The sequence below is a fragment of the Giraffa tippelskirchi genome, chromosome 3 (assembly GCF_054371585.1).
Source record: "Giraffa tippelskirchi isolate mGirTip1 chromosome 3, T2T-mGirTip1v1.2.pri, whole genome shotgun sequence".
Lineage (NCBI taxonomy): Eukaryota > Metazoa > Chordata > Mammalia > Artiodactyla > Giraffidae > Giraffa > Giraffa tippelskirchi.
In genome coordinates this window covers 47,335,918-47,358,478 of record NC_137277.1, presented here as the reverse complement: position 1 = coordinate 47,358,478, position 22,561 = coordinate 47,335,918, and the positions used below count along the sequence as shown (strand labels likewise).

The 22,561-nt window shown below is 50.8% G+C and overlaps 1 long non-coding RNA gene and 1 other non-coding gene across 2 annotated transcripts; one reads left to right on the top strand and one right to left on the bottom strand.

Moving 5' to 3' along the window:
- Window positions 1-6,454: 6,454 nt before the first annotated feature.
- TRNAG-CCC (transfer RNA glycine (anticodon CCC)) lies at window positions 6,455-6,527 on the bottom strand. The gene has a single exon. It is a non-coding gene; the product is annotated as a tRNA-Gly (tRNA).
- Window positions 6,528-10,764: 4,237 nt separating this feature from the next.
- On the top strand, window positions 10,765-13,647 carry LOC145540831 (uncharacterized). Its single transcript, XR_014078571.1, has 3 exons — window positions 10,765-11,237; window positions 11,406-11,597; window positions 13,445-13,647. It is a non-coding gene; the product is annotated as an uncharacterized LOC145540831 (long non-coding RNA).
- Window positions 13,648-22,561: the final 8,914 nt, after the last annotated feature.

The window sequence follows — 22,561 nt, the reverse complement described above, 5'->3', positions numbered from 1 at the left end:
AAAGAAGCTTGAAAGTGGGTGAGCACAAGTAAGCAACAACTACTTTTACTGTTACTTTAAAGCAGCACAGGGCTTCCCTGGTGGCTCAGCTGGTAAAGAATCTGCCTGCAATGCAAGAGACCCAGGTTCGATTCCTGGGTTGGGAAGATCTACTGGAGAAGGGATAGGCTACCCACTCCAGTATTCTTGGGCTTCCCTTGTGGCTTAGCTGGTAAAGAATCCACCTGCAATGCAGCAGACCTGGGTTCGATCCATGGGTTGGGAAGGTCCCCTGCAGAAGGGAAAGGCTACCCATTCCAGTATTCTGGCCTGGAGAATTCCATGGACTGTATAGTTCATAGAGTTGCAAAGAGTTGGACACGACAGAGTGACTTTCACTTTCACTAAAGCAGCACAATCAACCAGACCCAAGGCCAGGTGTGGGAAGGGAGGAAGTGGGAGAGGAAGAGACAGGGGGTGATAGGCAAGTGTCCCACTTTGACCTCTGGATGGAAGGAGGGCAGCTCCTTTGGGTGAGACAGGGGAACAGGACGGGGACCAGGCCTGGGAAAGCCATGGGAACCCAAAGGAAATGGTGCATGGGGCCAGGCCTGGCACTCGGGGCTCTGAGCATGGCTGAAATGCCACAGGGCAGGGATGCCCACAGAGGCCCATGGCTGAGAGTGGTGGGCATTGAAGAGGAGCCACAGTGGGGCTCAGAAGGCAGGGTCAGAGGGCACGGAAACACCCAAGGGGAAGAGCTGGCCAGAGGAGGAGCATGCTACAGAGGACACCAGGGAAGGACTGGCCCCTGAGGGCTCCCTCTGGGGTCCTGGCCAAGGTCCGCTCAGCATCACCACCTGTTCTGTCCACTGCGTGTCCTTTCCACTCTATACCCAGGCAGGAGCAGGCAGGGCTGGACGCATCCCTGCTTCCCTCGGTACCTGGCATGGCATGGTTGTTGTTTGGTCACTCAGTCCTGTTCGACTCTTTGTGACCCCATGGACTGCAGCATGCCAGGCTTCCCCTACCTTCACCATCTCCCAGAGCTTGCTCAAACTTATCTCCATTGAGTTGGTGATGCTATCCAGCCATCTCATCCTCTGACGTCCCCTTCTCCTCCTGCCCTCAATCTTTCCCAGCCTCAGGGTGTTTTCTAATGAGTCAGGTCTTCGCATCAGGTGGCCAAAGTACATTAGTCCTTCCAATGAATATTCAGTATTGATATCCTTTAGGATTGACTGGTTTGATCTCCTTGCAGTCCAAAGGACTCTCAAGAGTCTTCTCCAAACCACAGTTCGAAAGCATCAATTCTTCGCGTTCAGCTTTCTTCATGGTCCAACTCTCATATACATACATGACTACTGGAAAAACCATAGTTTTGACTAGATGGACCTTTGTTAGCAAAATAATGTCTCTGCTTTTTAATATGCTGTCTAGGTTTGTCATAGCTTTTCTTCCAAGGAGCAAGTGTCTTTTAATTTCATGGCTGCAGTCACCATCTGCAATGATTTTGGAGCCCAGGAAAATAAAGTCTGTCACTGTTTCTATTGTTTCCCCATCTATTTGCCATGAAGTGATGGGACTGGATGCCATGATGTTAGTTTTTTGAATGTTGAGTTTTAAGCCAGCTTTTTCACTCTCCTCTTTCACTTTCATCAAGAGACTCTTTAGTTCCTCTTCACTTTCTGCCATAAGGGTGGTATCCTCTGCATGTCTGAGGTTATTGATATTTCTCCTGGCAATCTTGATTCCAGCTTGTGTTTCATCCAACCCAGCATTTCGCGTGATGTACTTACTCTGCATTTAAGTTAAATAAGCAGGGTGACAATATACAGCCTTGACGTACTCCTTTCTCAATCTGAAACTGGTCCATTGTGGCATGGCGTGAAGGCTTATGAAATATGATCAAGAAAGCAACACTTGACTGAGCTTTGGGGTCATCAGCTGGCCTCCAGGGAGCACCTCTGTATGGTGTGACGTCAGACAGGCTGTGTACCATCTGGGCCTCAGTCTTCCTACCAGTAATAATAGGAGGGGGCTCTCTGAAAACCCATCCAGCCCTGACAACCTCTGCCCTAGGGCTCTGAGTGGTCTGTCACCCTGCAGCCTCTTGCCCTGGTGGCCTCTGTACCCATCGGCTGGGGACTCTGAGTTCACATATGTTTGAGATGCAGTACTGGCTTATCGTCAAAGGGAATAAGCTAGGAGAAGATAAACAGGAGGGAACGGTCTCCTCCATTCATCACCATCCTGCATCCTGACCCTCCCCCACCCCACTCTCTATCAGCCAAGATGCAGCCACAGAGATGAGTTAATCTAAGGACTTAACCCTTGGAAACTGCCTCTGGGGCCCTGCACAGACCCTCCGGTCCATCCCTGTCCCATGAAGCCAGGCCTTGGCCAGGGGGACACAGCTTGCAGGAGGATGCCCCCTCCCCGGGAGACAGTATTCCCATCCTGCCTCCTGCAGCTGCTGCTGGTGTTTTGCACCAGCACTTCCAGGAAGATCTCCTGACAGGTGGCTTTTTCTCTCTGCGGACAGTGCGATTACTTCCATCCCGCTTAGACCTGCTTCCCCACCTTCCGCCCTTGATGTACATGATTCTGGTCGCAAGATGGGTTAAAGGCAGCCAATTGGCAGGGTCTGAAAGGGAAGCTTAGCTAATTCCATAGTGGACGCTGGCCCTGCTGGTGCATGATTCCCAGACTCTCTCTCCTGGACGACCTCCCCAGAAACCACTGCCTGGGTCATGCTCTCCCTCTGCAATGAGTGTTAGGTTCTAACTGGTTCCATGGGGCTGAAACCTGAACTCAGGCTCCTCAAGGGGACACTGGAAAGCTCTGGATCTTCTTCATCCCTGCCGGTCTCCCAATGTGACACTTGTCCCCCTGCTCACACCTGTTGGGGATGGACATAGAGAGGGAGCACTTCACTTCCCAGCCCCTTCTCCCCCTCACTCCGCCACCTGAAGGGGTCGGGGATTGGTTCCCAAACTGTGTTCCTGGGAACCCCTCCAGGGTGAGGACTCCCCAGGGACCACAGACGGAGCACCTGGAGATGATCGTGGAGCCCAAATGATGCAGCGAGAGGAGGACTGGCCCAGCGCACAGAGTGCCGGGCTCAGATCCTTTCTCGTCTGCTAACCTAGAGCCACTTCCTCCCCGGAGGACCCTCAATTGCTCATCTGCCCAAGGAGGGTTAACCCAGCTTGACCTGCCTTATAGGGCGGTTGCAGGGAGAGCTGTGGAGTCTCCTGGGCAGTGTCATGGGAGGTGTCACAGGTTCAGGAATGTCCCTGAACCTAGGGCTTTGGGACAGGAAGCGAGAGAGAAGCAGCCCTGTAGCCAGGGCACTGCCCCCTCCTTCCCTCCTTCCCTCCTCGGAGGCCCCAGAGGGGACAGGGCCATTACAGAGGAGGGACTTCAAGTCGACAAAGACAAATTGGCTTAATTGACCCAAATTAGCAGCAGGGAGGGCCCCGATGGCCCAGCTGCCGGTACATTTAATCACTGTCACCCTGTGTGGTCGGGGCCGGCCCCCTCCCCCAAGGCCATTAGGGTCATCTCCCCTGTGAAAGCCGCCTCTCTGGAGTGTCCTCCATCAGCCGGAAGTAGGGCTGCGACTTTGGGGACAAAGACAGCCTTAGTGGCCAGGGGTCGGCGCGCCCTGCAGAGCGGAGCCTGGCTTCAGGACAGACAGCCTGATCTGAGACAGGGCAGCCCCAGGAGCTGGGGATTCTTCCCAAGCCCCTCATTCTGGGTTCCACGGTCACTCCTTAGGGTGAGAGGGCTCCCCTGGGGCCAGCTGACCAGTGCGCCTTCTCCGAGATGCTGCCCAACGAGTGCTCTTTACAGAGGCTCATGGAAGGGCAGGTGGCCCGGGCCTCCAGCCTGGCTTCGCTTCTCTCTTTCTACTTTCCACCATGACGGCTGGGGTGATGCTGGGGCGATGATCAAACCGGAGTCTCCTGCAAACCCTTAGAAGGTTTCAAGTCAGAGCCCTCCTTGGCCTCTGGTGACACTGCCTCCAGGATCACGGTTGGCTGTTACTGCCGAAGTCCCATACCACGAGAAGGCCGGCAGGACACTCTTCCGCCCACCAACCCCCTCCTGGTGTCTACCTGCTGCTTGGTGGGGACTGTCCCTCCTCCCTTCCCTTCCTACAGCACCCACTAGGAGCCAGGCCTGGGCTCAGCTGGTTCCGTGACCGGGTCGCTGGTCTTGAGACCTCAGGGCCTCCAGCTCATAGCTGCACCTGTCTTTCTCTTGCTGGGAATCCTTGGTCGGCCAGGACCGTCCTTGCATCACTGACAGAGGCTGTGTGGAAAGTGCCTGACACTCTGTGCGCTTCACAGATCCGTCCTGGGCCCCCACTCTAGCCCCTGCCCCTCCCTTCCACGGGTCTGCCTTCCCTCATGCACGAACCTTCCCAGGCTCTTCCCTCATGCTTCCTTCCCCAGCCATCATTCAGGCCCACCTGCCTCTGACCGTGTTCCTCTCTTCATCTCCATAAACACTCTGTCGGGTTCAATCTGGGTGCCAGTATTACAAAGCACAGACCCCCAGGGGTGGAGTCCATGCTAGGTTCAATGAGGCCAGAACATTCTCTCTCTCACTCTCTCTCCAACTTATCCACATGGGCCAGTTGAAAATTGGCCATTAGAACTTGGAAACACATTTCCACCCCTTTCTCTATAGAGACAATATTATCAATAGCAGCTACATTCCAGGGCAGTCCACCAAAGAGCTGTTACTTATCATTCATCCCATAAGTATTTATGGAGCACCTACTACGGGTTATCATGAGACTGAACAGTGGTTCTAAGCTGGTCTGGGTCCTGGGACAGAGGACTGAGTGAGAGAGAGAAAGGGAAGGAGAGAGAAAGAAGTTGCCCTGCAAATCATTTAAAAATAGGACAAGTCCAAACATCAACACCTTTTCCACAGGCCTCCTTCTTCTCAGGGCCCCTCTCCTCTGGGGCTTCTGAGTCTCCCCTCCCCAGTGGAACCCCCAGCATTGGGGTGGCTCCTCTAGGATTATCCCAGTTTCAGGGAGTTTTATAAAATGCAGGTTCCCAAGCTCCTCCCCAGCCGAATTAATCCAGAATTTCTGGATGGGTCCTGAGAGGGGTCTCCTACTCTATTTCCATAGGAAGCAACAGTTAGAACTGGACATGGAACAACAGACTAGTTCCAAACAGGGAAAGCAGTATGTCAAGGCTGTATATTGTCACCCTGCTTATTTAACTTATATGCAGAGTACATCATGAGAAATGCTGGGCTGGAGGAAGCACAAGCTGGAATCAAGATTGTTGGGCAAAATATCAATAACCTCAGATATGCAGATGACACCACCCTTATGGCAGAAAGTGAAGAAGAACTAAAGAGCCTCTTGATGAAAGTGAAAGAGGAGAGTGAAAAAGCTGGCTTAAAGCTCAACGTTCAGAAAACTAAGATCATGGCATCTGGTCCCATCACTTCATGGCAAATAGATGGGGAAACAGTGGAAACAGTAGCTGACTTTATTTTCTTGGGCTCCAAAATCATTGCAGATGGTGACTGCAGCCATGAAATTAAAAGATGCTTACTCCTTGGAAGGAAAGTTATGACCAACCTAGACAGCATATTAAAAAGCAGAGACGTTACTTTGTCAACAAAGGTCTGTCTAGTCAAGGCTATGGTTTTTCCAGTAGTCATGTATGGATGTGAGAGTTGGACTATAAAGAAAGCTGAGCGCCAAAGAATTGATGCTTTTGAACTGTGGTGTTAGAGAAGACTCTTGAGAGTCCCTTGGGCTGCAAGGAGATACAACCGGTCCATCCTGAAGGAGATCAATCCTGGGTGTCCATTGGAAGGACTGATGCTGAAGCTGAAACTCCAGTACTTTGGCCACTTGATGCGAAGAGCTGACTCATTGGAAAAGACCCTGATGCTGGCAAAGATTGAGGGCAGGAGGAGAAGGGGACAACAGAGGATGAGATAGTTGGATGGCATCACTGACTCAATGGACATGGGTTTGGGTAAACTCCAAGAGTTGGTGATGGACAGGAAGGCCTGGCGTGCTGCGGTTCATGGGGTCGAAAAGAGTCAGACACCACTGAGCGACTGAACTGTACTGAATTACCACGTTTAGAGAGTCTTGCTCTAGTTGTTGCTATTGCTCAGTTGCCAAGTCATGCCTGACTATTCGCGACCCCATGAACTACAGCATGCCAGGCTTCCCTGTCCTTCACCATCTCCCGGAGTTTGCCCAAGTTCATGTCCTTTGGAATATTTCTAAAAATCTCATATTTAGGGAGGAAAAAAACCCCGAATAACTTGCTAATACAGAGCTTTTTATTTTTTTAAAACAGACTTTAGGATTCTTTTTTTTAATTAATTAGTTTGGTTATGCTGGGTCTTAGTTTTGTCACTCAGGTTCTTTGATCTTCGTTGTGGCATGGGACCTTTAGTTGAGGCATGTGGGATCTAGTTCCCTGACTAGGGATCAAACCTGGGTCCCCTGCATTGGGAGTGCAGAGTCCTAGCCACTGGACTACCAGGGAAGTCCCTAGGCTTTAGTTTTTAGACCAGTTTTAAGTTCACAGCAAAACCAAGTGGAAGAGAAGTCCATATACCCTCCACCCCTACACTTGTTCAGCTCTAGTAGCGAGCCTCAATCATGGCTTCCCTTTAGAATCACCCGGAAGACCAGACCACACCCCAGACTAGTGAATCCAGAACCTCTCGGGCTGGGATCCAAGGCACACGCATTTATTAGAAAGAGAAAACCAAATATTGTATATTGACACATGTGTGTTGAATCTAGAACAACAAGTACAGATGAACCTAGTTCCAGGGCAGGAACAGAGTGTGGACACATCGGGGGAAGGAGAGTGGGGGATAATTTGGGAGATTAGGCTTGACGTATATATGCTACTGCGTGTAAAATGGATAGTTAGTGGGAACCTGCTGTGTAGCACAGCTCAGTGCTCTGTGATGACCCAGAGCGGGGATGGGGGTGTGTGAGGGAGGCCCAGAGGGAGAGGAATATGTATACACGTAGCTGACTCACTTTGTTGTACAGCAGAAACTAATGCAACCTTATAATGCAGCTATGAAAAAGTGAAAGTGTTAGTTGCTCAGTTGTGTCTGACTCTTTGCGACCCCATGGACTGTAGCCCACCAGGCTCCTTGGCTCCTCTGTCCATGGAATTTTCCAGGCAAGAATACTGGAGTGAGTAGCCATTCTCTTCTCCAGGGGATCTTCCCAACCCAGGAATCAAACCCGGGTCTCCTGCATTGCAGGAGGATTCTTTACCATCTGAGCCACCGGGGAAGCACAAAGCAACTATACTCCAATAAAAAGCAAAACCTGACTGTATAGGCATCCCTGAGAACCACTGCTTGGGTTGTTTTATTTTTCACAGTTTTCCCTTCCCTACCCCTGCATCCACAGATGACCAAAACTCATACCTGCCCTCTCTCTCCCTACTCCCCTCCACCTCTCTATTTCTCCTTGGGACTCAGGTCCGTGCCTCCATGATGACACTATTTCCATCTGCTGGGACCTGGGATGGCAGGTCCACACCTTGGGTCAATACCATGTGGCTCAATGTGGTTACCAGAGGCTGGGGGTCTGAGGCTGTGCTCCAGGCAGCAGGGGCTGGACTGGATTGCTTTGAAGCTCTTCCCATGGGGTGGGGTGGTCAGGAGTTCTGTAGGTCACCCCGTGGAAACCCTCAACTGCTGGGCCAGGGCAGCGATAGCCTTGGTCACACAGGCTCACTCTGAGCATGGGCTTCCATCCTCAGGTTCCTGGAAGGTGATTTCACATTTGTAACAGTTATTCACTTAATTGGGTTCCAGAGAGGGTACATCAGAGAGGGAGTGGAGGGCTGTGTCTGTGTTTGTTCCCCTCCTTCCTCCTTCTGCACATCAAAGAGAGTGCAGGGAGGATGATAAATGGGGTTTCGTGAATCTGGAACAGTCCTGCCTTCTTTTGGGGTTGGCAGGGCAGTCCTGGACTGGGGCCCCCTACCCCTGGCTGAGCGACTCTCATGCCTGCATTTCTAACTGGTTGCTGGACTCATTCAAGGGTCCTAGTGAGTGCTGGGTGCTCAGGCAAGAGCCAGTTCTTCTTATGGGCTCTCCTGGCCCCCAAACTGAGTAGGGTCCTAAAGAATCGGTGGCCAAAGTGAAGGGACCTCCCCCCACCAAGCAGCACCATCCAGATTCCGTCAATGGCAGAGCATCAGGGCCCCAGGGCTTGGCAGCTGGGCTCACTGTGGGTCTCCAGGGCTGCCATGGGGTGACAGTGTGGGACAGATAACAGGGAGCCACTGCTGCTCTCCATCCAAGCAGCGGCTCTGCTTTGATCTACATTATATACCACCTGTACTCTACATAATAGGGGCGTGCTGTGCTAAGTCGCTTCAGTCGTGTCCAATGCTTTGCGACCCTGTGGACTGTAGCCCTCCGGGCTTCTCTGTCCATGGGATTTTCCAGGCAAGATTACTGGAGTGGGTTGCTATGCCCTCCTCCAGGGGATCTTCCCCACCCAGGGATCGAACCCGAGTCTCCTGAGTCTCCTGCATTGCAGGTGGGTTCTTTACTGCTGAGTTACCTGGGAAGCCCCATATGTTGTATAGTATAATGTATTATATATTATATGTACTATGTATTTTTCTGGTTAAAAAAAAGAAAATCAACGGTTGAGTGCAATCCTATCACATCTCAGAAAGGGAAACAGACCCAGAAGGGGGAAGGGACTGGCTCATGGCCACACACCACCACCATTTTTAGAGGTTAGGCTGCTTGGATCAGCGTCTGCTGGCCCTGATCTCACTCCCTAGTAGCCAGGAGGTGGTGGAGCTCCAGGGGCAGGAAGTGAGGTGGGGACCAGGTGGAAGGGTGAGCCAGGCTGGGGTCTCATAGGAAGCACCTCTCACCTCTGGATTCTACCCTCCAAGAGGGACCCCTCTCTGGTCCACCCTGAAAAGAGGCCATGAGGTCATGGGTGATGATCAGGGGCTGAGGCTGGACTCATGTCCACGGGGCCCTTTGGCTGGCAGCCCTACTCCATGGAGAACCAGGTCGTGTCTGGGGGCTCTGGTCAGAGGAGCGCCTCAAAGCAGCCACAACTATAGAAGGACATATGTCTGATCAGCGTTTGAAACACAGCAAGTATTAAGGAAAGCTTTGTAAAATGAATGAAGGAAGGAAGGAATAAACAAAGCAGATCTCAGTCTAGGAAGCAAGACCTAGATTTCTAATCCAGGATGAAAGAAATGAGGCCCTGTTAGGGAGCAGTTTGCAGAACAAGGGAAGTGAGAATCAGAGGGGCTGCTGAATGCCACCCGCAGCCCTGCCCAGAGAGAATCCCCTGGCAGGCAGTCTCTCCTGGGGAAGCCCCTAGTCTGATGAGAGAGGCACAGTCTTCTCTGGAGGTGCCCCAGAGTGATGATGGAACCCAGCTGTCTCCTGGGAGAGTCTGCAGTCTGGTGGGGGCGAGGGAAAGGAAGGGAAAGATGCTGCTGCCTGGGGGGAGCTCCCCGTCTGATGAGAGATGCATGTGGGCAGCCTCCTGCCTGAGGGAGGAGGCGAGGCTGGGGCTCAGAGGCCATGCACTCCTTCCTGGGTTTGGAGCAGAGGAGCATGCATCTGGGTGCCTGGCAGCAAGGCGCTGGGAGCTGCGGCCAGGCAGGAAGGGAGCCATCAACATTCCGGTCAGGCAGCCAGTGGCTGAGTTATTATTATTTCTTTTTTTTTTTGGAGCTACTTAGAGCAATTTACAGAAATCATTTAGGGGCCGTTTAGGGAGAAGAGAAAAGATGAAGACTTTTAAAGGCAGGGCCCGGGGATGGCTTTATGTAGATGGGCTTTGCAGGGATATGGAGAAGGAAGGAGAGTCTGGATTCTTAAAGGTGTGGGGAGGAGGGGAGGACTCTGGCCTGATAAATCTGGCTGGGAGGACCCCCCACCCCCCTGCCCCAGGCAGCAGCCAGGGGCCGAGGAAAAGGGATGGGTGGGGAGGGTGCCTTGAGCAGAAATGGCTGAGATGCAGGAGGAGGTGGGAAGGGGGGTCACAGGTGGGTGAGCCAGCCGCTCTGCCTCAGTTTCCTCTTCTGTAATCTGCAGGGGTGAGCGAACCGCATGGGGACCAAGCTGAACAGGTGTATCACTTCTAGGATATTGGGGCCCTGGGACCTAGAGCTGCAGACTCAGGAGATTAGGGCCCATGGGGAGTGAGAGACAGTCTCTTCACCTCCTCTCTTCTGAGACCCGAGCCCATCACTTCACCTCTCGAAGCCTCAATTTCCTCATCCATCCATATAACAGGCATGTCAACTTCACAGGTGAGTGAGGCTTGCCTGTGATAAGGTCATAAAGTGTAGCCATTTTTTCAACTGCCAGTGGCTCCAGGAGCCGTGGTCATGGTGGAGAACAGGGGGAAACTTCAAGGTTGAGGACCTGACTTTCAAATACCCGTTCCTCGAGCCCACCCCCAAGATGGAGAACTCACGCTTCTAAGGCTGGACTAGGACAAATCTGGCCTTCCCTGAGCTGGGATCAGAGGCCTGATGGGGATGCCTGGGGAATGCAGGTGTGTGGGTGCGTGCGTGTGTGTGTGTGTGTGTATACACATGCATGTGATGTGGAAGAGGAGTGGAAATCCAAGGAAGGGGAACAGAGCGAAAATGAGAAAACCAGCCATACATTTATCAGTCTTCCCCACAGTTTATATTTCAGGCTGTTTGTGATGTGATTATTGGAGATGGAATCTGGTTACGCCATGTAAACAGAATGTTGGCTGGCTCATCCTTTGGAAACGCCCCTGGGGAAGCTGAAGGGGGGTGGGGTGCTCTGATCTGTGACCAATCAGTTTCCTCTAGTGGTAGCTGGCCATACTGCTTCCCCCTCAACCTCAAATACCCTCATGTACAACCTCTGAAGACACAACAGCAAGGCCACTGGCCTGGGCGAAGAGACCTGGGTCTCGGGTCTGGCTCCGCCACTCCTGACTGCTGTGTGTGCTGGGCTAAGATCGGTCCCCTCTCTGGATCTTAGTCTCCTCACCTTCCAAATAGGGATGTTTCCAGGACAAGAGATGCCAGAAGCTCCCATCTATCTCCCTTGACTTTAAGTATCTCCCCCCCTACTGAGCGGCCCCTTTGTGCCACAGTCTAGAGAGGATTTCAGGGTGCAAACCAGCTTCCAGTGCATCCAACAGGCTCTGATGGAGGGCCAGCTGCACACAGGCAGTGCCCACGGAGGTTCGTTCACACGCTCTTCCCTTTGGCCAGTACTTCAGCAGGGAGGGGACTGATAACATCTCCTGTCTATCCAGCCTCTAGGCAGTGCTGGGCACTCTACACAGGTTGGCTCATTGAATCCCCATGATCTGAGATGCAGGTGGTATTTGCTGTTCTCCCACTTTACAGATAAGAAGCCTGAGGCTTAGGGAACAGAAGTAACTCCCTCTGGGTTGGTGGCAGAGTGGGGGTTCCTGACTGCGGTGCTGTGGACTTTTCACTGCTGTAGCAGGTGGACAAAGTTCACCCCATGTGGCTGCTGGAATCCATCACACCAGATCACAGAGATTTTGGCATTGGTTGCATCTCTCTGAAGTCCAGGTTAGCCAGTCTCTGGTTGCCTTCACCTCTGCTCCCCTGCACTGAAATTATTTGCATCCTCTACCCACATCAGCCAGTAACCATATCTTCCTGCCACGTGACTGGTATTTGTCACAGTGCTTGGCATGGAGCAAATATTCAAAAACCCACGCTGAATCAATCTGTAGCTACTTTTTATTGAGCACTTACTACAAGCCAGGCTCTGCTCCAAGCACACTCCATGAATTAATTATTTATTCATTACTACAACCCTATGAGGAAGGTACTCATATTATCCCACTTTATAGATGTGGAAACTAAGCTCCGGGGCTGTAAAGTCATTTTCCTGAGACCTCAAAGCCAGGACACGGGAGCTGAATGTTTGAATGAAGGCAGGCAGGCGGGGGGCGGGGTGGGGGGTGCTTCCCAGGTGGTGCTAGTGATAAAGAATTTGTCTGCAAGAGATGTGGGTTTGATCCCTGGGTCAGGAAGATCCCCTGTAGTAGGGAATGGCAACCCACTCCAGTATTCTTGCCTGGAAAATTCCATGGACAGAAGAGCCTGGCGGGCTTCAGTCCATGGAATCCCAGAGCATTGGACATGACTGAGTGACTGAGCACAAGTAGGTGGGAAGAAATAAACTCCACCCTTCTGGTCCCTGTCATCCTGCTCAGTGCCCAGATGTTTCTTTCTGGTGGTGCCCTAGGAAGAAACAGTGAGAGGAGGGGAAGGAGCAACATTTCTGTTCATTCATTCCACACAATAGATGCTGAGCATCTCCTCTGGGTGAGGCGCCAGTCCAGGTGTTGGGAGTACAGTTGTGAACAGATGTTGCCCTGTTCTCAGGGGCTTCCATTCCAAGGGGAGTGGGTGTCAGTTATGAACAAGCAGAGACATAACTATATAGTATGTCAGAAGGAGGAAAATAGAGAAGGGTCGGGGCAGAGCAAGGGGTGGGTAGGGCTGGTTTAAATAGAGTGTGGCCGGGGAGAGCCATTCTGGTAAGATGCACTCGAGCACACACCCGAAAGAGGGTATGGGGTGGTGAGTCACACTTCTGTGGGGCAAAAGGCCAGGTGGAGGGGTAGCAAGGACCTGAGGCTTGGTGCCTGGCATGGGTATGGACTGCAAAAAGGACAGGGCAGCTGGAGCTGAGTGGGGGAGAGGAAGATACGGTCAGAGAAGCATTGCCGGGAAAAGGGACAATTGAGTGGCCTTGTCCGCCCTGAAGGACTCAAGCTTTCACTCTCAGTGAGCTCAAGGGTTCTGAGCAGGAGGGTGAGTTGCTCAGACCTATGGTCTACAGGTCTACAGAATCTCCCGGTAGAAGCTGGGAGCTGCTGCCTGCCTGAATGGGAGCCCCCAAGGCCAGCAGGCCCCATGCCAGGGCTGGGGAGGAGCTGAGTGAGCTCCAGGCTGGGCAGGGAATCTCCGAGTACTGCAGAGAGTCCCCAGGGCTCACAGGTCCCCAGAGCACTGAATCCTCACCCAAAAAATTACTTCTCAAGGGAGAGAATGTGGTAGAACCCTTGGGGATCACCCAGGCCTGCACTTTCCAGGATGGTGGCCACTTGCCATGTGTGGCTACTGAGCAGCTGAAGTGGGGCCAGTTTGGAATTGCGATGAGCTGCTGATAGTGTAAAAGGCACAGGGGATTTCAAAGATGTAACACAAAGGGAAAAAAAAAGAATGTAAAAATCTCATTAATAATTTTTACACTGATTGCATATTGAAGTGATCAACTTTTGAGTATTTTGGTTGAAATATACTGTTAAAATTCATTTCATCTGTTTCTTTTTACTTTTTTATGTGATAACTAGAAAAATGGAAATTATATATGAGGCTCATGGTACATTTCTGTTGAACAGCACCGGCCCAGCATGGCAACCCTGGTCTCATGGGCAGGGAAGCTCAACTCCAAAAGGAGGAAAGGCTGAGACAAGTAATTGGCTGAGAGAACACCCGAGGCAGAGGAAGAACCTGGTAGGACGCTGAGGAGATGAGAGCCCTCTGGGTGGATTGGGACATTTGAGGACTCCTAAGGGTTCACGATGAATTATAAATGGTTATAGAGACCCTGCACTGAGTTCTGACTATTTGCCATTTTTGTTATTCAATAACTAAGTTGTGTCCAATTGCTATCTAACCATCTCATCTTCTGTCGCCCAATTCTCCTTTTGCCTTCAATCTTCCCCAGCATCAGGGTCTTTTCCAATGAGTTGCCTCTTCGCATCAGCTGTCCAAAGTACTGGAGCTTCAGCTTCAGCATCAGTCCTTCTAATGAATATTCAGGGTTGATTTCCTTTAAGATTGACTGGTTGCCTCTCCTTTCAGTCCAAGGGACTCTCAAGACTCTTCTCCAGCACCACAGTTTGAAAGCATCAATTCTTTGGTGCTCAGCCTTCTTTATATTCCAATACTCACATCTGTACACGACTACTGGAAAACCATAGCTTTGACTAGATGGACCTTTGTTGGCAAAGTGATGTCTCTGCTTCCAGGCCCCAACAACCATACAGGATGGTTTTGCTTTTCTTCCTGTTTGCAGATGAGGAATCTGAGACTGAAAAGCAGGAGGAGTCAGCTCTGGGATCAGGGTCTCCACAAGCTTTTAGGCTGCAGGAGGCACCAGAGGAAGAATTTCAGGGACCCCTGGGCTCTCTCAGAAACTTCTTATACACGTAGACCTTATTTCTGGCAATGGCACCGGCTGCCTGCAGTGATGGTATACAGGCAGATTTTATGCCCAGCTTGGGGGCTGCCGTGGAGGAAATGCAAATATTGAGATGCTGTGGCCTTGAGGGCCAGGTACAATCTTGGCATCGCGTGGGCTGGGGCTAGCTGCATTCCCAGGAAGGCCTCCTCCACTCAGGGATGGAGAGGTCCTGAGAAGGCAGGGCGAGGCTTGAGACTGAGTTCCTAGGAAGGGAAGGAGGTAGGCAGGCAGGGAGGGAGAGGGGCCGGCAGCTGGCCACTGCTGTTTTTAAAACATTTAAAACAAGCAGCATGTTGCTAGGAGGTATCAAGGGTTAAAAAAAAAGACCCCCCCAAAAACCAAACCAAAAAACCCAACTGTCAGAAAACAGCTCTCCGGGAACTCTTTGGCACTGTCTTAAACATGCTTCCCAGCAGTGAGGCTTGGCTCCATGCAAGAAAGGAAGGCGATAAGCCCGCTGGCTGTTTCCTGAGCCCCTCGGGAAGGCACACGGCTTCTGTTCGGGGCACGTCTACCCACACTGGTGTCTTAGCCTTGTGGCAGCCCAGCGGGGAGAGGTGATGATATTATGCCCATTCTGCAGATGGGAAAGCTGAGGCTCAGGGAGACAAAGCAGGCAAAGTTTCCCAGGTAACCTGGCAACACAGTAGCAGAGCTGCAATTCCAGTCTATGTTTGGTTTGGGGCTATGCGAAAACCCACCCCAGTCTGATGTGACTGACTTCTTCTGAGGCTTTCCTGGATCCAAACACTGAGAATGACCCTTGGTGGGTTTACCCCCTCAGCTTCAGGCTGCCAGGGTGAGGGATGAGGAGGGAGGCTGGGCCTCTATTAAGCATCATGAAGAAGAGCCCATCTGTCTCAGTTCTCCCACTGGGCCACCTTTCCCAAGACTCCAGATCCAACAATAAAGACGTTCCAGTCATCATCCAAGGGGGTCAGGACTGGCTGTGAACCACAGAGAAGTCCCTTCTGCTCTCTGGACTTTAGCTGTTAAAATAATAATAAACAAAAAAGCTCCAACTACTGAGCCACATGCTACAGGCTCCCTATTTGCCATCCCGTGTTGTGCTAAGTCACTTCAGTCGTATCTGACTCTTTGTGATCCCACGGACTGTAGCCTACCAGGCTCCTCTGTCTGTGCGATTCTCCAGGCAAGAATACTGGAGTGGGTTGCCATTTCTTTCTCAAGGGGATTGTCCCAATCCAGGGATCAAACCCATATTTCTTACTTTTCCTGCACAGCACCTGGGAAGCCCACCTCCAGTCTTACAGAGGCAGAAACCAAGGAGTAGAAAAGAGAGGTCAGGCTGAAGCTAAGAGGAAGAGCCAGCTCTCAGATCCACTCCCTGCTTCTCAGCGTGGGCCTTCTGCCATGTGGTGGCACCTCTGATGACTTCCCATCATTATCCCCCATCCCAAGAGCCCTTACTCTCAGCCCCTGAGATTGGCTCCTGGAATACCTTCCTTAGCATTGCTACCATCTGCAAATTGCCCCCAGTCAAGTCACTGTTGTTTGATTCCTGCTTTGATGAAGCCACTCCCTCACTCCACAGCTCCCTAGTTCTCCATGGAACACAGGGTCAGAGTTCTGAGACCTCTTAAGAGAGCGTCCAGGTAACCCTGCACTTAGTTTCCTAGCCTGCTATTCCCTCACAGGCAGCTGTGGCTCTTCCCATGCTGGACTCGGAGCTGGTAAGCCAGGGACCACTTTTGTCCTATGTTTCTGTCTCCCTCAGGGTCTTGAACACACAGTGGATGCTGACCGATTAGTCTTAAGAGGCAGGATTCCTGAACCTGTTAAAGCCATCTGCAGGGGCATCTCCTCCATGAAGCCTCCCCCGATTTCTCCAGCAGATTTGAGAGTTCTCCCTTCACAGCACTCTGTATCCCTTCCAACATATCCATGGCAGAATTTCATCACAGTCTGTGCAGAAACGGCTCATCTCCCTAGGACACCACCCTAGAAGTTCCTCGTGGGACAGGGCTTGTATTTTCTTCATTTTCCCATTTAACACAGTGTCTGGCATGCGCTGATGATATCAGTAACAATAATACTGAGAACTATCATTTTCAGACACTCTGTGCCAGGTGCTATTCTAAATATTTGACTTGGAATAATGACTCAATCACCACAACAGCCTTCTAAGCTGGATATTTTTATAATCATTTTCAGATGAGGAAACAGGCATAGTGGTTAAGCAACTTGCCCAGAAATCACAAGGGAATGGACAAAGCCAGGCAGTTTGGTGTTAGAGCTCAGTACAGGGAAAAGGTAGGGATGGAAAAAAGAGAATTTTGAGCATCAGGAGAAACTAGACAGTTTACTGCTGGCTCCAAGGGTGTCCAGCACAGGACTTGGCATGTATTAGGTGCTCTGTTAGTAGTAAGTGACTGTTAAGATAACAAGATAGTCTGATAGCTGCTCAGACCCATGTGCACGGTCAGCGGGGCTGGGTAGGGAAGGGCTTCTCAGACAGGAGGGCTGCAGCCAAGTGGTGAGTCCAGTCCTTTGTGCCAAGCCAGCCCGGCCCCCACCCCTGCTTCTCATCTGACCACCCCCTCCAGTTCCAGCCCCCTTTTCCGAGCATCAGGCCTCATGCAAGGGGCTGGCGGCTGGCAGTTTTTCTCCCGCAGAGAATAGCCACAGAAAATTGAGATCATTTCTCTGCTGTGTTGGCAGCTGAGAAAATGGCAGATTTTCCTATTTCCTATCCAAGAGTTCCTTCCTATTGGACAAAGGCCCCACAGGCCTCTCTCTTCCCAGGGGAGACAGGGCAGGGGAGAATGTGGGTCAGCCTGGGGGCAGTTCACCGTGTTGGCTAAGAGGCGTGGGCTGCTGCAGTCTTGCAGTGGCAGGGGGCTGGACGTGGGAGGAGGAGGTGACCTACCGAACCCCGGCAGACATGCAACAGGGACAGGCAGGGGGGTCAAAGCAACAGGTAATCTGGAGTCGCCCATGGGACTTCTCAGAGATCCAGGTGGACTGGATTTGGCTGCAGCCCCATTTTACAGACAGGAAGCCTGAGCCCAGAAGAGGCCTGTATGGCCGCTGCTAATTTGGCCAGACATGTCTGGAAGCCAGCCTTGCCAGTGCTTGGGTGGTTTCTGTGGCAGCCTGCCCCCTGCACACCGTGGTCCTGCCTCTGACGGGATGGCCACAGGATGGAAGGAAAGACAGTCACAGGATGGTGAGGGGCAAGGGGCTGAAGGGAGCAGAGGAAGATCCCTCTCTGTGGTGCCGGGAGTGGGGTCTCCACCCCTACAGGTCTGGAGCTCTGCAAACTTGAAGCTCCCAGCAGCCCAAATCACTCCCGCTCCAAAGCCTGCTGTGGCTCCCCATTTCACTCAGCTTACCAGTTCATCTTCTCCCAAGGGCCTCCCCGCTCCCCTAACCTCCCTGCACCCTCCCCAGCCCACAACACCTCCCCTGTGCTCAGCCCCTCTGGCCTCCTTGCTGTCTGGAATGGTACTCAGCCCTGCCCTAGGACTGGTCCCAGTGTGATATTCAGGCATTTGCTTAGTTTGTTCTCTTGCCTCATTCATGTGTGCTTAATGACACTTAATCAAGTGACCATTCGTTTAAATATTGCACACCCCCTTCCCACACACTCACACACATGCGCACACACACTGGAATCCCTGGAATGGGTGGATTTAACTCAGATGACCATTATATCTACTACTGTGGGCAAGAATCCCTTAGAAGAAATGGAGTAGCCATCATGGTCAACAAAAGAGTCCAAAATGCAGTACTTGGATGCAATCTCAAAAACGATAGAATGACCTCTGTTCGTTTCCAAGGCAAACCATTCAATATCACGGTAATCCAAGTCTATGCCCCAACCAGTAATGCCGAAGAAGCTGAAGTTGAACGATTCTATGAAGACCTACAAGACCTTTTAGAACTAACACCCAAAAAAGATGTCCTTTTCATTATAGGGGACTGGAATGCAAAAGTAGGAAGTCAAGAAACACCTGGCGTAACAGGCAAGTTTGGCCTTGGAGTACAGAATGAAGCAGGGCAAAGGCTAATAGAGTTTTGCCATGAGAACGCACTGGTAATAGCAAACACCCTATTCCAACAACACAAGAGAACACTCTACACGTGGACATCACCAGATGGTCAACACCGAAATCAGATTGATTATATTCTTTGCAGCCAAAGATGGAGAAGCTCTATACAGTCAGCAAAAACAAGACCAGGAGCAGACTGTGGCTCGGATCATGAACAGCTTATTGCCAAATTCAGACTTAAATTGAAGAAAGTAGGGAAAACCACTAGACCATTCAGGTATGACCTAGATCAAATCCCTTATGAGTATACCGTGGAAGTGACAAATAGATTTAAGGGTCTAGACCTGATAGACAGAGTGCCTGATGAACTATGGACAGAGGTTCGTGACATTGTACAGGAGACAGGGATCAAGATAATCCCCATGGAAAAGAAATGCAAAAAAGCAAAATGGCTGTCTGAGGAGGCCTTACAGATAGCTGGGAAGAGAAGAGAAGTGAAAAGCAAAGGAGAAAAAGAAAGATATTCCCATGTGAATGCAGAGTTCCAGAGAATAGCAAGGAGAGATAAGAAAGACTTCCTCAGCGATCAGTGCAAAGAAATAGAGGAAAACAACAGATTGGGAAAGACTAGAGATCTCTTCAAGAAAATTAGAGATACCAAAGGAACATTTCATGCAAAGATGGGCTCGATAAAGGACAGAAATGGTATGGACCTAACAGAAGCAGAAGATATTAAGAAGAGGTGGCAAGAATACACAGAAGAACTGTACAAAAAAGATCTTCACGACCCAGATAATCACGATGGTGTGATCACTCACCTAGAGCCAGACATCCTGGAATGTGAAGTCAAGTGGGCCTTAGAAAGCATCACTACGAACAAAGCTAGTGGAGGTGATGGAATTCCAGTTGAGCTATTTCAAATCCTCAAAGGTGATGCTGTGAAAGTGCTGCACTCGATATGCCAGCAAATTTGGAAAACTCAGCAGTGGCCACAGGACTGGAAGAGGTCAGTCTTCGTTCCAATCCCAAAGAAAGGCAATGCCAAAGAATGCTCAAACTACCGCACAATTGCACTCATCTCACATGCTAGTAAAGTAATGCTCAAAATTCTCCAAGCCAGGCTTCAGCGATACATGAACCGTGAACTTCCAGATGTTGAAGCTGGTTTTAGAAAAGGCAGAGGAACCAGAGATCAAATTGCCAATATCCACTGGATCATTGAAAAAGCAAGAGAGTTCCAGAAAAACATCTATTTCTGCTTTATTGACTATGCCAAAGCCTTTGACTGTGTGGATCACAATGAACTGTGGAAAATTCTGAAAGAGATGGGCATACCAGACCATCTGACCTGTCTCTTGAGAAACCTGTATGCAGGTCAGGAAGCAACAGTTAGAACTGGACATGGAAAAACAGACTGGTTCCAAATATGAAAAGGAGTACTTCAAGGCTGTATATTGTCACCCTGCTTATTTAACTTATATGCAGAGTACATCATGAGAAACGCTGGGCTGGAAGAAACACAAGCTGGAATCAAGATTGCTGGGAGAAATATCAATAACCTCAGATATGCAGATGACACCACCCTTATGGCAGAAAGTGAAGAAGAACTAAAGAGCTTCTTGATGAAGGTGAAAGAGGAGAGTGAAAAAGTTGGCTTAAAGCTCAACGTTCAGAAAACTAAGATCATGGCATCTGGTCCCATCACTCCATGGGAAATAGATGGGGAAACAGTGGAAACAGTGTCAGACTTTATTTTTTGGGGCTCCAAAATCACTGCTGATGATGATTGCAGCCATGAAATTAAAAGACGCTTACTCCTTGGAAGGAAGGTTATGGCCAACCTAGATAGCATATTTAAAAGCAGAGACATTACTTTGCCAACAAAAGTCCGTCTAGTCAAGGCTATGGTTTTTCCAGTAGTCATGTATGGCTGTGAGAGTTGGACGGTGAAGAAAGCTGAGCACTGAAGAATTGATGCTTTTGAACTGTGGTGTTGGAGAAGACTCTTGAGAGTCCCTTGGACTGCAAGGAGATCCAATCAATCCATCCTAAAAGAGATCAATCCTGGGTGTTCATTGGAAGGTCTGATGTTGAAGCTGAAACTCCAATACTTTGGCCACCTCATGCGAAGGGTTGACTCATTGGAAAAGACCCTAATGCTGGGTAGGATTGGGGGCGGGAGGAGAAGGGGACGACAGAGGATAAGATGGTTGGATGGCATCACCGACTCGATGGACATGGGTTTGGGTAGACTCCGGGAGTTGGTGATGGACAGAGAGGCCTGGCGTGCTGCAATTCATGGGGTCGCAAAGAGTCGGACACGACTGAGTGACTGAACTGAACTGAACTGAACCTTTTTCTTATTTTCCTTGGTTCTTGTTGCCTTCTAACACATCATATAATTTACTTATCATATGTATTTATTACTTGGGTTTCCCTGTGGCTCAGCTGGTAAAGAATCTGCCTGCAATGCGGGAGACCTAGGTTCAGTCCCTGGGTTGGGAAGATCCCCTGGAGGAGGGAAAGGCTACCCACTCCAGTATTCTGGCCTGGAGAATTCCATGGACTGTATAGTCGAGGGGGTCGCAAAGAGTCAGACGTGACTGAGCGACTTGCACTTTCACATTTATTACTTACTATCTGCCTCCCTTCCACCTGCACAGGAATAAAGGCTCCAGGAGTACAGGACTTTTTGCTATATTCATGGATTAAGACCAAGTACCTAGAACAGTAGCCACTAGCTGGATACTTGCTGAGAGACAAGGAAGAGATCTCTGCCACATGTATTTGAGTGACTGTATGTTCACTGACTCATCTGACAAACTGTTAAATGCCTACTTTATTCCTAACATCTTGATAGACCCCAGGGGATACAGCAGCAGGCAAGTGGTCCATACCTTCCAGGTCCACCCAAGTTTACAGCCAGCAGGGAGGCCAGGCAGTGCAGTTTACAAAGAAGGCAAAATGAAAGGGTGGCAGGGGTTGGTGGGTCTGTGTTCAACTCAGAATCTGGCGGGCTTCCAGGAGGAAGTGTGGATACGCTCGGGCCTGAAGGCTGAGTAGGAGATGGGGTGGGAGAGTGTTCTGGTCAGAGGGAACAGGAGGTACAGAGGCTCTGACATGAAAAGGAATGTGACTCATTTAAAGGACTGGAGAGCTGAGTGGGGTGGGATAGGTGGGCCTCACTCAGGTACATGGGCATGTGGCTGTTGGTCCCTGTCTGGGCTGATTCCCTGCATGCATGAAACAGAGGGGTAGGGCAAGAAGACCTCCATATTCAGGGTCAGAAAACCTGACAGCAGGAGCTGGTGTTTCCAGGACTCTGTTGAGCCTCAGCTTTGCCCTTTGTAAAATGGGATCATAGTTGTTGCCTTTACCTGGTGGCTGCTGGGAGAATCAAATGAGATTGCGGAGCTAAACTCCAAAGAACTGTCGGGACCCTCATGCATCTGGGTGAGTGCCCGTGACCATGTGGGCATGCGTTTGAGTGCACTGCACTGCCAGCTCCCACCGACATCGTTCTCCTGCTGTGACAAGTCTGCAGCATCATCTGTCCCAAGATGCCAAAAATACACTTGTTTCTGGCCCTGAGCCAGGCTCCTCAACAGCCTTGGAGGCTGGGGGGAAGGAGAAGGGAGGCCTGAAAAGTGGGGTCCTACAACTGCTGGGCCAAGGAGGTCATCTTGTTTCTCACCATCGAACCTTCAACGTGCAGGAGGACAAAGGCCACCCTTGAGGGCTGGGGCAGTGCCTCTCCCATCAGATGGGGGCCTCTATCATCAGACTGGGGCCTCCTCCATCAGACTGGGGCCTCTCTGAAGATGAGACTGTCTCCCTTGCCATAGGGGGCACTCCCTGTGGGCAGGAATCATTTCCCCTCTTCCCCCAGAATAGCAGTGAGATTGTCACTCAATGTGACTCTGGCTGACTCTGTTTAAAGGCTGACCACCTCCGGGGTGGTGTCCCTGGGAAGGGGTTTGGGCTCAACGGTGCCCTGGCTACCTGTTCTCTCCCAGGGTGAGGGGCCCATCTTATAGGGTCTGATGATGTTCAGACCTGGATCCTTGGATGAGATGCCTCTGAGAACCTGGACCATTTTGAGCATCATCCTCTATCCAGCAAGCACACAGCCTGCCCACTGCCCTCCAGCTTGAACGGAACAGGGAGTCACGCAAGAGAAGAGAGTAACCAGTTGTCCACCCTCATGGGCCAAAAAATGTGTGGGTGACAGTAAAGCAGGAAGGACTCAAGTT